Source organism: Varroa jacobsoni, unplaced genomic scaffold (genome assembly GCF_002532875.2).
Source record: "Varroa jacobsoni isolate VJ856 unplaced genomic scaffold, vjacob_1.0 scaffold_578, whole genome shotgun sequence".
Classification (NCBI taxonomy): domain Eukaryota; kingdom Metazoa; phylum Arthropoda; class Arachnida; order Mesostigmata; family Varroidae; genus Varroa; species Varroa jacobsoni.
The window spans coordinates 242468-255818 of record NW_019213480.1 but is presented as its reverse complement, the minus strand read 5'-3'; the positions used below and the strand labels follow the sequence as shown (position 1 = coordinate 255818).

The 13351-nt window shown below is 40.6% G+C and overlaps 1 protein-coding gene across 3 annotated transcripts in view; it reads right to left on the bottom strand.

Moving 5' to 3' along the window:
• Window positions 1-264: 264 nt before the first annotated feature.
• The window catches only part of LOC111261644 (uncharacterized), a 57956-nt gene continuing 44869 nt past the window's right edge, over window positions 265-13351 (bottom strand). For 2 of the 3 annotated variants that reach the window (XR_015311621.1, XR_015311623.1), the window contains one exon: window positions 3764-5552. The gene's annotated coding sequence lies outside the window, so the exon portion shown is untranslated. Of the gene's footprint in view, window positions 821-3763; window positions 5553-13351 lie in introns of those variants that run through there. The other variant, XR_015311622.1, reaches the window with a different exon arrangement.

Genomic DNA, 13351 nt, shown 5'->3' with positions numbered 1-13351 from the left:
ATATCGCATTGATCCTGTACTAGACTTACCAGACATAAGTTTTACTAAAGGCTATTTGAAAAGAAACTTGAGAAAGATATTGAATTGCCCGTAAATACACAATATATATGCCTGTTCGCTAGTATGTTCGACATATACCTTTGAGTAACGTTTAAGAAAAAGACCGTTTGACATACTCGTTAGACAATGCGATCTACCACAATGCGGTATACCACAAGCCGATACAGCCTTTTCATTGTTGTGTATAGTAATTTATACATAACCTGTGCCGTACTATAAATGTATACCTATAGAGCAAATCGCACAGATCGACACCATATATATTCGGGCTACTTCACCTATATGTTAATGATCCTTTATTTACCTTGATAATTAAAAAAAAAACACACTTTTCATTTTCTATTTTCTTGTTGTTTTTGGTTAATTCGTAGTATTACTAATAAATTACAAACAAGTAATGAACACAAAAGGCATACCTCATTAAATGCTTATTTCACACAGCAGGTTGAAAAGCAGCGAGAATCTGTGACCATCGTTCACTATGTAAACATATTTCTTGCATGAAAAAAATGCATGACCATATCCTGTTCCGACCATGGCTCTGCTATACTTGGGAATGCACAGCATGTAGACAGTGCGTTCGAGTACTCAACCGCTTATGTCACAGGTGCTTGTCTCCTGGCGACTTCATTTGCTTTTGGAGATTTACTGCCAGACTGTATATGGCGTAGCCCCTATTACACTATTGCAAACGACGGAAAACAGTTTTATCTTCGAACCGGTCTTCTCTTCCGTTATGGTAGCATAGCAAGAACATACCCTAATGGAAACGAAAACGAATTTAGCTATTTAGAATACAAGTAATACGCAGTCATCCGTGCATTGAAATTAGGTTAGGTTAGGCCGGCCTGGCATTAGGTAGTGATAATAGACTAAGAACAGATAGCAATAAATAGTATCTATCATTGAACGAATGCAATGACAGCTTTCAATGTGAAAAAGACCTTTCATGGCTTAGTAACTTTATACTGCATAGTATATACGACATGTATTGTCTGTAAGGTATTATTATTATCTCATTATTTGACAACTGGTTCATTTAGTGCCGTTATCGGGTCCGCCTAGGACGTTTATGTCGATAACGCCATGTAAATTCAATGGCCCCTACGAGTAAGGATCCGGTCCGGTGTCAACCACGTTATTTGATTGGGCCGGCCAGTTGAGGTTCATTCATGCGGAAATTTACATTCATTCAGATATTAATACGTATAATTATATATAATAATATTTGTAGTCTGGGACTAAGGATTTCATTGAGGCGCAAAATTTCCTCTGGAAGCCAGAACCCTCTTTAGAACGCGCCTCTTGGGAGTTATCATATATTATATAGTTTCAATTGATCTAACACAACGCTTATTTATTCGAAATTTTTACTCCTACAAGAAAATACTGTAACATTGATACAAAGGATGCGTAATCTTTTAGGTTTTACACCACAAGTTCACCATTCATCGCCTAATATCGAATTATATTATGCATAATGGCCAATTGCAAAGAAAAAGTTCACATCTGACCCGAAAAGGATATCTAATATTTTAATAATTTAATAAGGACACCAAATCTAATATTTTTCCAGCGAAATGTTTGCCAGAAATATGGCCGAGTGGAAAGTGTATTAAAATCATATACCTTTGATAGAGTTACCTCACGTACACCAAAGTACCGCGTAATATCACTCTCAACAAACGTTGTCTTGGCCTGCTCTAAAATGCACACTTTTTCTGTAACGCCAATGCTGACTGCCTACTAAAAGGTCGTTGTTCCTGCAACATTTACCCGTTTTTAGTTGAAAGTGTACGCAATAAGGATATGAACAAGTAGATGATCGTTTTACACGAATCTAAGTCAGGTATCCGCCCCGGACTTCACTGGGTAAGTAGAAGGCCACCGGGGGACAGCTCAGACCGACTCAGCCTCGCACAGCAACTAGCCTTTAAAAGATTTTGGAAAGCACAGGAAGAGACCAAATTGGCAGTCGGTGGACCGGAAAATAGATCACATCAGATCTCTGAGCAGCATCCTGTTTGAACCACAGAAAGGACTGCACCGGCAGCGGTTTCCTTCTCGAGCTTCTAGCCTACCTTTCTGTGTGTCTGAATGTTCATTTTTGATTGTTGTTTTTATCATAATTTCTATATTCATATAAACTCAATCGGCTGATCCATTCTTTCCCTAACATTAGGTTTTCGATAATTTATCGGCAGCAGAGACAAGCATCGCGCGTTGGATCCGGATGACGTAAACGTAAAACTTTTGCATAGTGCTAATGCTATTTCGCAGTGATTGTGTACCTGTTTTTATTCAAACGCTTATTTGTGAAAGAAGTTCAGGTGGCGTTGTTCCTCGATCATCCCAAGCAATACCCGAGCTTCTTTGTTTGATAACTACGTCGTAAATATTGACCAACCGCATTCGTAAACAAGCTATATCTAAAGGATCAAACAATAAACTAAGCAGAAACGCAACAATTGCAAATAAACGGCAAAATATTGCTGCAACGAGCAATATGGGGCGCGGCATGCGTATAGAAAAGAGCATTTCGGATAGAAACGCCCAGCAACAACAGGTAACCAGTGGGAGACTTTATAAAGGATTCAGAATTCGATTTCAGATCACCACAGTGTTCTTCTTAGATGCTCGTTGAAAGATGCATAATATCTATTACAACTACTCCCACATCTGGGTCGACAATGCCATCAGGTTCGTAGAAATCTGCTTTCCTGTAAAATCTATGGTAGAACCCATGCGCGAAGAATCGGGTCATAACCTACCTGCTTAGTCGGTTCATCCCCTCTCATTTGTTGTTCCCTATCGCATGCATTCCCAGAAAAATCCCGATCGACATAGGCGAATTTTTTCGCCCAGTCTTTAAGATCGGTTTGAAAGGCTCCGTTTCTAGGAGCTCAAGGCGACGATCTAGGTCTTTGGACAGCACTTAGGAGCCGATTAGAAGATCCGCGAGGCGATTCCGAGTAGTTGTATGTAGTCCTATTGCTTTTTGAGGAAGCTTCTTTTTTTTGAGAAAGTAGGTTTTGACGCGATTTAGTTATTTAAAGTCCTTCACCGTACGATATTTCTAATGAGTTCTTCATTCGTCAAATATAGTCACTTATTTCTGCAAATAATTTTATATTGCTTTCTAGTCTTCAGTCTGTTTTTTTTTATTCTCAATATTACTGCGAGATGAAATAGGCCTAGACTGATTCAACCAGTTATTTTTGGCTGTCGCCGTTGTGCGATGGTAGTAACAAGATTAGACAATATTTCCTCCAACACTATCAACCAATGGTTCGGCCCTTTCAGTGTTTCTCTCAAATTTTAAACTTGGCCACGCTTTGACGGGACGTTAGACGGAACTAACCTACTTTCGGCTAAAGAGTTGATCTCTTTGTTGTTTATATGGCATAAAATAAATGCCACCAGTACTGTAATAATGGTAGCAGCAGACACAATGTTTATAAATAGGGTAAACAACACAGTGAGACTTAATAAGATGGATACGGAATGCCTACTTTAACATGGGGTTAAGTAAATGTGGGTTTCAGATCGTTTGAATGAACCTGTTACTACATACAAAGCAAAGTCAGTAAAAACTTCTTCGCTGAGGATCAAACACTCATGCTTCAAGTAATTAAACGTTACTGAAGCCCATTAGTATGTTAAAGTCACTTCACTAAAAATCCAAAAAGATTGACATGCTGCATTGCGTAGAATCACAGATTTATTCACTGGAGATTCTCTTGGGACATCACAGTAGTAAACTTGTATGTTTGTGCAATATACACTCATAGACATGGCATTAATTTCCGTATATCAACTAGATTCTAAAATGCATTGTTTTCTACAAATGCTTGCACCTGTCACACTCTAGCTCCCCAGGTGCGGCACTTCTCTTAACATCAGCAAGTATCATCCAAGGAACATATTCAGGGTGGCCAAAATATTGGAAAACGCCTAAACCTCGTCATAAAGCACGGTGCGTACGGCAACCCGTGTGTTTCAGTACTAAGTGCGGTGGTCCGAACCCAGGACTTCGCGGACCCAGACACTCAAAGTCTGTGATGATCCATTCAGCAGTCAAGCTGTGGTGGTCGCGGATGTAGTTACTGTGTCAATAGTAAAGCATCATCCGTTTCTTTCTAAAACTTGGCTTAGGGATGTTCGGGAAGAGTCAGGGAGAGTCAAACCGTCGCCAGAACGGTCCAGGTTGTACGTGCTGCAGTAAATTGCATAGGACGTTTTGCACACGCAGAATACCTGATAATGATCATTTCTCACCACGGGGCTGGTCCAGAGCTTTTGGGCAACAGCGGGTACGAAAAAGCGATTATAATTAAATCAGAAATTAGTGCTGGTTTGCTGAAGTGGTCAATCAACTTAACAACTCATCTATAGTTTATCACAAATTTCCATCTATCCTGTTTGTTTTTGTGTGCCGTTGTAAAGATGTCAGCAATATTTGAGGACGTTTCTTTCATTATGTGTTTTCGGTGTTTTAACTATCAATCATCTATCTGGTCGACTAAACTAATTCAAAGGAGAGACTTACAGAACGCTAGCCGTACAAATCATCGACACATAATTCTACTATACAGTGTGTATTTTTTTTTTTAACAATAATCAAGCAAATTAGACGTGTACTTCACTAGTCTGAGTATCCTGTGCTAAATACAGCTGTGTAAAGCTGACTGATACAGCCTTGAAACAGTACAAAAACTCTGAAGATTTATTTATAGCACTTGCCGTACTAATCGACTTCGATATATAGGCGAAGTAAAAGACACTACGAACATAAAGTAGATATAAAAAACACTTCGTCACATGACTAAACCCATACCATTGTTCTTAGTGTGTTTATTTACCTTCTATAATCGTGTCCAATGCAGCAATGGCAACCATTCTACAATTATAATTTATTTTAAATCTGCGGCCAAATACGCACGTGTAAAAGAGTTAACTAATTAGGACAAATATGAAAGGCTCGTTTCCTCCGAGCTTCTTAGAACCGTTAATGCTTCTTCAGTAATAAGGGTCATAAATTTTAGCGCAAATCGATAGTGCTATTCTTCTGATATTAATATATAATCACCTTAAACATATAGTCCTATCGCATGCACAGCAAAATACGATTGAGAGACACGACACAAAAATTATCGTATTGAAAAACTCGGATTATATTTTATATGCGTACTCTCTCTCCCAAAATTTATGAGAAATTTAATTCCAATGAAAAAAAAATAACAAAGATCTGCCACGTCAAAAGTATATAACTGTTCTATGGAGATGTTCTGAAGTAACTTATGCACAAGTCGATTTGATAACGCATGTGAATGTATGACAATCTCAGAGATCAGGCATAAAACCCGTCATAAGTGTCCCTCTCTATGTTTCGATCTTGATGTTCAGCATCACTGTTAGGCGTTCCATTAGACGGCTGGCTTTCAGCACGAAACGAAGCGTGTCTATGCCCGGGCTCGACCCCAGACCATAACCTAAAATTAGCAGACAAATACGGTACCCACTATCATCATAGAAGTCTCTGCAATGCAATAAGGCAGTTTTTACAAAACATTTTTTTTTTAAATATCTTTTTCGTTCAGGCCGTTCGTGCAGTGAAGATATACGGGAAAATTATTAAATAGGCTATAATCTAATGTTCTGCGCCATTTCATGTTTGTTATTTACGATTCAATACAACGTCTGATCAACATTCATCATTTGTATACCGGCTATATGATACAAACGGATCGGACAGTCAAACGCTATATATGTGAGAAATTTCTACAAAGATATTACTGTTCTCGCCGTCAGACATAAGACATTTATAATCTCACAGACGAGGCTTCGAGTATAATCTGCGAGCTGTGAACAAGCATGTTCACTACGAAAAAGTATTTCCGGGGTAATTCCACCGCAGCCATTATATACTATATAGTATAGGCCTCATATTTATAAAGACACAAACATTGCATCGCAGCCTATCTTGAAAATGAATAAACTCTCATGGTGGAAATAGCAAGATAACAACTTCCTCAAAGCATACACATACGTCATATACGGGCATCAGAATCCTCAAGCAAAAATCTTTGGACATTTTAGTTAAATTACATTTCATAGAAAAATAAACACTTCCATTATCATTACACCTGCCCCCCCCCCCCCCCCCCCCCAAACCCCATGTAATAATAAGTCTCCTGAAAGTGTGCTTATATTATATTATACAAAAATTATATCCTGTCCTGGCCCTGCAGGTGAGTACTGTGGTACGCGAGAATATTTATTATATTCATAGAAAGATAAGCTCAGACAGATTTTGCTGTCTGTCAGCTCACCAGCGAATCAATTGGATAGCAGTAAATTTAAACGATATGAACATAGGTAGCAAATCCGTACTCGTTCGACTCCTTGTGATAATTAGACATTTACGTATAGTATCATGTACGCATGTCTTTGTTTGTGGGTGCGCGTCGCCGTATTCGCCGCGGCAAATTCAAGCTTATTTGCTTTATCAGCAATGTAGGATTCTAGGTTTTATTAAATAGATTATAGTGTTAATATCCCTTCTTGTGTGGACCTGAAGGACTTCCAGCATTAAGTTCATGCTGTTGCCTTTGACGAGGTTCTGGAAAATCGAACAACGTAGACCTTTTCTTCACGCTTCTATTACGCCTTTTACTATCCAGCTGAGAAGTCTCCCCAATACAACAATATGCCATACACAAATCTTGAAAAGAAGAAAACAAACTTTTTTCATTTGTTTACGTTCCGCATATATACCAGACAAAATTGACTAGCAATTCATCCCTCAAACCCAGCAAGAGTATCAATATTGTTCGCCGACTAGCACAGCTAGTCATCTATCCGAATTTTCTGCTAAGCATTCCCAAACAGTACCAACAGAACGAGTAGCAAATTCCAGGCTGTAATGTCTATGTAGCCCCTATTAGATGTGGTGCTAATGGCAGTGGTGGAGCAGACGGAGATGGATACGCAACCAAGTGGCCAAGACTACCTGCCAGAACCTGCCACTGCTTTCACGAAGGATTAGAACGCTGGTAGGTTACGTAAGTGGCTAACCGCTGGTACAGTATTAGAAAAAGGAAAAGGAATCGGTGCATGAATTCCCATTGTATCCTGTCCTATCACTTGGAAATTTTTAATGCACTTTCTTTAGTGAAAGAGAACCTGCTAGCCTAGTTGGGTGCGATTGAGAACCCGACCTCTTGCTTGGTCTATCTGTTGGACCGTAATGTTAGTATAAACGCTCCCCGCCTGGTCTCTAGGTTTCTTTTCATATACGGCCAGCATATAGCTTGGTATGCAATCTTGTTTAGGTATCTTTCTCTCTCAAGAAGGAAGGGTATGTTAAGGCAAAGAATAACAGATTGCACAGATCGAGGTACAGCTACTGAACTGTGTGCCATCCTCTATCGCAAGATGTGCAGCTAACTGGGCATTACAGCCTGAAGCAGGGCTAGCGATGTTGTAGAATAGGCATTCCCCCTACGTTGTAACGTGTTGACAACATATTAGAGCCAAAGACTGATAAAGAGATACAGTCCAACCTGCCAGCCCACCGGAACGGCAAGCCTACGAGAAATTCGACTTAGGTTGCGCGCGTTTCGGATAAGAAAAGCCAGAACGATATCAATAACGTAACAGAGACATGAATCAGCATTCGACGAAGGATCGGTGATCGACAGCTACAGAGGGCCCTGAAGATTAAAAGGTGGGCAATGTTTTAACTGGGGCTGAGGACAACTCTAGTGAACAGATATACAAAAATATAGGTCAGTTTCGCCGTTCGTAATGCCGAACCCGAGTTCTCACAGAGCCAATTCTGGAAAGGCTATGCCATTCATATAGAGATGTAGTATCGTAATGCTGTTATCCCTGCTGCCTGGATAACCAACCAAGAAGCACGCAGCCATCTAGAAATAGAGACGACATATATCAGAAGACTTATATTAACGCGAGAATAGACCCGCTACCGGCAGAAAGGTACAGAATGACACAGGACGATTTGGATACAACGAGCTATATACTCACCTTCGTAGCTATATTTTCTTTACTCGGTAATGACTCTCTCCTTTTTAGAGATATCTATGTACATACATATATTATCATACTGGTATATCGAGGTTAACAGTTTTTTATAGCTCGGCTGCCAGATCTTATGGATGATATCTCAAGCAATAAAAGAGCTGACAAAAAAAGGCTAAGAGAAGGTGCAAACTTACTAATGCAGTTTGTCAGACATCGCATAGATCGGATATATATACATATACATATGTATATATCTTGCACAATCATCTGCCCATCTACTATAGGGTTGCTTTGATAGCGCATTGATTCTGTTAGATCAAGACAAAGGTGCCGCTAATGTACACATGTGTGTATATATCTTCATTTTTAACATTTACATCCATCGACATTTTAAATGAACAAGGCACAGACATTCTGTTATTGCGTCGCGACTTCTAATCGATTTCTATGTAAAGTCTCTGTCTACACATACATGTAGAAATCAATCTAATGATAAAGTAGTACTTCCCGAAAAACACCCAAATGCCGAACGTGTACCGAGCTTTCTAGACTAGAGAATCGACTCCTCCTTTGAAGATCGAAAAATATCGCGCATGAAAAATAATCCAGCTCTAACCGAAGTCTGGTTCCTTGCCTGGTGAATGTTAGAACGAGCCATGTCTTCCCTGCGATTAGCTATGCAGCTGATATGCTTACGTATTTATCGGAAATGGGCGGAAGTATGCGAACTCGGAGTGGCGCGTCGCAACCTTGTACTATCCCCGCTTGCGTGTAACAGTTCCGTCGATTTGACACGAAACAACAGCAGCTGGGGTAGTTTCGCTGCCGCTGAAAATTCTGAGCCAGCTGGTGCAACACTCTTCGGTAGCTGGGGTCACCAAGTATGTTGACCTAGCGCAAAAACCATGGATGACACGAACGAATGAGAACGGCGCGAGGCACGCGAAGCACGAAGCAGCACTCGCGAATCCGACTATTGGGAAATACATCACCCTCGCTCCTTGCTTCTATATCTGAAATTACAACGAGGGAGTGACGGACTCCGAGGTCGCTAGATTATGCAAAAGAAGAACAGCGGCGAAATGCTGTTATAGTGGGAGCTGATGATAGTAGTGTTACGGCTGAAAGATCCATAGTGACTCGTTTATTATGTACGCCTCCGCTGTTCCGCAAAGCTGTATCCCCACCACTCCGCCCGATTGCCCCTTCAGTTACTTCAATACTTCATCAATAAGACACCGGGAAAAGACACATCGCTGGAAATCAACGGTGTGCTTACAATAGGAACGATTCAGATAATGCATTCGTTGTGTTCGATCTGAAGTCGTAGCTTCGTGAATTTCGCGGCTGACATTACAAATAGGTTATCGCCTCCAATTTCGATAAGAAAATGGGTGCAAACGACGAATTTTGAGCCTGCGACCAGACGACAATTTCGGCCTTCAGTGCACCAAATGCGGAGCTTTCATTACACATTTCCGTTGCAGTGGAAACGGGAGACTACGGCGAAAAAAAAAACAAAATATATATATACTTGTGAGGGATTATGCGAGGGAATATTCTTCTCGAAACGTTCTTGTATATCATTGGTCTAAAAATATGACAACAAGAAAAGCCTATAGCCTGACCGGGTCGAAACATGGCTTGGATAAGGACGTTGAAGGACTATATATACGAAAGCTTCCGTCTGTAGTCCTGTGTCTACCTGCTGCCATCATTTAAGCCATTTGTAAACAAGCTAGTTTGGGCGTTAACTTGTGGTGATATTTATAACCGAAACCTTTTTTCGACATTGATCAACTTCAAAAAAGCAGCTTTCCTTTAGGCTTGCGGGCAATAAATACATCTTTTATGAGGAATTTGGGGATAATCACAGCCATTTAACATTATTTATAAGGTTATTATTATTATAGCTGTTACTGATTGTGTCTATGAAGGCACTAAATATGAAAAACGTGTATATCTGTGAAAACATTGTCGACTAATGGGGCAACAGCAAAGTGCAAACTGGGTAAACATGCGGCATGAGACACTCCAGAATGCGCAGTATAGGAGAACGCGATGACCGTAAAAACGTGGCTGTTTACTGCCAAGTGTCTGAACTTGTTGTTGGCAATAAATATGAAAATGTTTTTTAGAGATTACGACACGATGTAGCTTGAGCCTGTCAAACTTGTCATTGAAGAAAGACGGGGCAAAGAAGTATTTGCCGCAAAAAATGGCTTGGGGAGCCGAAAACTGTCGTTATCAAGGTGATTTCGGCAAGCTTTTTTTTCTGAATCCGTTGTAAGCCTAGCAGATATAATATCTGTTGTATACGAATGCGCTCTTCAGGGCATTTATCGCTAAGGAATTCTGTTTGAGCCTCGTATCACACGCACATAGTGCACCTACTTTAAACAATATCGTAGTTGTCTACGTGTCGCATATTGTTAATATGGTGCCACGTGCCAAGACGCTGTCTTATCTGTTAAGCACTACTCGAATACTCGTGCCATTTGAATGAACGGGTAAAAACTTACTTTCAGTAAATTATATTGCAACAATACTTCCATAACGAACGTACTGTCAAATAGATGAGGTGGCGTGGCCATGTTAACACGTCAAGCAATGCTATGTTTGAATCTCTTCTTCGTGATATTTTAGATCAGTTTCCGCAGGGATAGAAAATAAGTTCCTTAGCGAACCAAGGACATAGCGTATGGTGCGATATGCAGGACATGATGGCGAATTATCTCGGCGTCTTGCGAAATACAAGCCTATAGATCGGCTCCCGTCTCGGAGATCTCAATCAATAAACCAAGCTCATTTATTCACCGCTATCAAGTGGTACTCCAAACGCTTGAAATATATACATATGCATTTATGACAAATTAGCATACTAAATGGCTTTACAAATGTCATAAGATAGTATTTCGAATGGTCCGTCTAGAATTGACGCGGTCATTTGTTTCAAATATACTAATGATAACATCATACATCACATACTAATTATCTTCACTTGGTCACCGAGTTAGCACGCCCTTGCGGGCAGCGAGAAGCCTTTTTTGCAAGCTTGTCTATATCTAGTACAAACACAATAGTCATCAGGTTCATGAAATTCCTCAGCTTTGCATAGGCGATGGTAAAAGCCACGAACTGTGTATTGTGTCACTATATGCCCGTTAAGCTGATCAGGTCCTTTCTAAATCTCGTCCATCATCGGCTCCGCTTAACAGACTTTGGCATCGACCTCCGCGAATTCCTAGCCTCAAATACTCAAAATTCTACACTTGTGAAATCATTCCAGACTAAGTTCACCCAGTAAGCAGTAACAGACGCAACTTTAAAATCGAAAAGTCGCAAAGCGGCCAAGAAGGACAACCTGCACGAGCTAAGCATTGAGAGCGAAGCTATCAAAGCCACTACTCCTTTTTTCGTAATATGCTGGGAGAAGTTTTAGCCGTAAGATCAGCAACGCTACGTAGGTAAATCGATTAACATATGTAAGATATATAACGCGTCACGAGTCGAAATTCTGGAACCTCGCCGGAATTTTATTGTCTCCTTTCTAGTAAGATTGATTGTCAATTCCAATTCCTAGACTGGAACATGCTGCACATGGAAACAGCTGCCCTTATCCATAACTAACCTGTTTGCGTAAACGAGAACCTTCTCTATATTTGCCAACTGGCGAATCTTGTCTAGCATATCCTTGAGTAAGGTCGAGATAGCTTAAGTTGTCACCCTGAGATATACTTGTAATTTGGAGAAACGCTGGCAACTCCAGAACAACATCAGTCCCTTTCAACTCGAGTACCGCTGCTATTAATTTAAGCACGTTCGCAAAAATTCCAAAATCGCAAGCATGCTTAAGACTAAGTTCTTTGGATCGGAGTTAAAGGCAGCTTCAAAATCTACAAATACTTACATTGCAAAAAGTTCTTTGAGATCCATTTTATATCATCAAATCGGATTTCCTATGCCGCTTCGGCCCAATGCTCCTTGTTAAATCCGTGTTACTCGTTGCATTTACACTTTCTCGGAACACATTTAGGCTTCCTGTTAGTAAATACGAGAGAAGCAAATAGCAAACGCTTTTCTTCGTGATTCCTAACCATGACGTTTAGCGATGATTGCGTTTGCCTTTTGACGCCATGACGAGATACATTGCATTCTACCAATAATGAAAAAGCAGCTCGAAACAAGGACATTCGTTGAACATAGCCATCCAGCACATAGCCAGCTCCACAGGGGTCCTGAAGAGTGCATCCCAAATCCTGTCCGGTTCCGCGGTTTTCATTGAGCATAAGCTCTCGAGCATCTGAATTCTTCTTCAGGACTAAAGGCTCCTGGTCTAGCCTTTTACTTACTTCAAATGCTGTTCGTTTGCCCCAGATTGCGCTAAGTGGAAAGACTCCTTGACGTACAATATCACTGGTAAGAATATTTTAGCGAAAGGAGCACTGATGAGGCGATAGGACAAAATGTAGGCCATTGATGGCCGAACCATTTGAAGGGCTGACGCTCGACTTCTTTTATGAGGATAGCCCTTCTGCTGTTTCTTCCGCTGGATAGCATATGTCTTCCTGCAGATTACTTTGAATACTGCACCCAGTAGCCTGGCTACCGGTTGTAGTGTTACCAGTAGCCTAAAGGCATCCTGGGCACAACGGGCGAATTGGGATTTGTAATCAAACATGGCTCTTGTCCCTTGGGATAGACTAAATAAACCGAAAACTTGGGATAGATTTTAACCTCAAGCGAGCTCGGCACTAGAAGGACTTCATGAGTTCTTTTCGGCAGCTTCTTCGGATCCGAGCTGCACAGTAAAGAATTATTCCTCCAGATGAAAGATGATCCTAAGGGAACCTTAAGGTTTCATACAATAGAGATGCATGTCTGAAACTGCCCTCCTTCACAGAGAAACTATCAAATGAAACATCAAACTATCAAGATGTATTCTACCTGTGTTTACTCGCATTCGTTACAACGATATCTATGTTTTTTTTCCAGCAAGACCAATAAACATCATTACTTTACTGGTGTTAACTGTTCAACAATGATATTTCATCAGTGTGTCTCAAAGAGTTGACGTTTGAGTCTAGGTGAGCTTGTCCAGGGGTGCATCGAAATCTCGTACCACTATGATATGAGCGCTGGAACTAGCGTCCGTCACGACCTTTAGGTCACTGACAAGCTTCTCCAACGTGGGTGAGAGCGTACGTTGTCCTCAGCATAACGCTGTATGAGGTCTCTAACTCTA